Consider the following 1586-nt stretch of genomic DNA (forward strand, 5'->3'; position numbering starts at 1 on the left):
GGGCTCTACCAATATCTGCAGATACCTTTTCCCCATTTGGGAGATAGCTCTTGGCCTGCTTCTGGGTCTTACTGGAAATGTAACGTTTGACAATGAGGAATCAAGTTACCTTGCAACATGAGCTGGCCATCATGTACAGGGTGCTATGAGACCCACTGAGTCATAAAGTAGAACATGCATTCATAAAGTAGAACTGAGGAAGATAAGAACTACGGCCTAGTTTACTGATGGTTCTGCACATTACTCAGGTATCACCCAGAAATGGACAGACATAGAGCACCACAACCCCTTTCTGAGACAATCCTAAAAGACACAGCAGCAAAGGAATCATCACCCAAACTTCAGGCAGTACACATAGTCATACATATTTTGTCTGGAAGGAAAAATGGTCAGATATGTGGCTATTCATTTATTCATGGGCTATAGCCAGTGGATTGGCTGGATGATAAAGGACTTAGAACAAGTGTATTTGGAAAATTTATGAGAAAAACATCTGGGAAAGAATTATGTGGATAGATCTCTCTAAATGGACAAAGAATGTGAAGATATTTATGCCCCATGCTCATCATAAGCTTATTTCAGTGGAGGATGAACTCAATAATCAAGTAGATAGAATGAATGACCCATTCTCTGGACTGTCAGCCTCATTCCCCAGACATCCCTGTCATTTCCAATCGGTGGGCACATGAAGACATGGCCATGGTGGCAGAGATGGGGATTATGCTTAGGCGTAACAACATGGACTTCCACTCACCGAGGCTGACCTGGCTACAGCCACTGGTGAATGACAGACCTGCCAACAGCAGAGACTAATACTGAGCCCCAAAATATGGAACCATTCCTTGGGGTTACCAGTCAGCAATATGATGACAGGTTGACTACACTGGACCATTTCTTCCATGGACAGGACAACACTCTGTCCTTACCAGAGTAGATACTTATTCTGGTTATGGACTTGCCTTTCCTGCTCATCTTGTTTATGATAAAACCACCAACTGTGGACATATAGAACGTCTTATCCGCTGTCATGGTATTGCAGACAGTACTGCTTCTGACCAAGGATCTCACTTAATAAGCAGTGGTGTTAAAGTGGGCCCATGACCATGGAATCCACTGTTCTTACCAAGTTCCCCACCATCCTGAAACAGCTGACCCAGCAGAAATGTAGAACTAGGTTTTGAAGACACAGTCACAATGCCACAATTAGTGGTAACAACATGAAGGGCTGGGATATGATTCTCCAAACAGAGGTATATGCTTTGTATCAGCATCTAATACATGCTACAGTTTCTCCCATAGGCAGGACTCAAAGGTCCATGAAATCAAGGAATAGAAAAGGGAATACTCCCACTTAATATCACCCCAATGAGCCACTAGGGCAATTTTTTTGCTTCTTATTCTGCTGGCGTAGAAGTTTGGGTTCCAGGAGGGAAAGCTCCTTCCAGGAGCCACAACAAATTTTCCACTGAACTGGAAGCTCAGAGATCCCCCTGGCAACTGAGCTTCTGCTGCACATATACCAACAGGATAAGAAAGGAGTAACATTGTTAGAAGGGGTAAATGACCCAGATTACCAAAGGAAAATT

The sequence above is a fragment of the Mastomys coucha genome, unplaced genomic scaffold, assembly GCF_008632895.1.
Source record: "Mastomys coucha isolate ucsf_1 unplaced genomic scaffold, UCSF_Mcou_1 pScaffold22, whole genome shotgun sequence".
Classification (NCBI taxonomy): domain Eukaryota; kingdom Metazoa; phylum Chordata; class Mammalia; order Rodentia; family Muridae; genus Mastomys; species Mastomys coucha.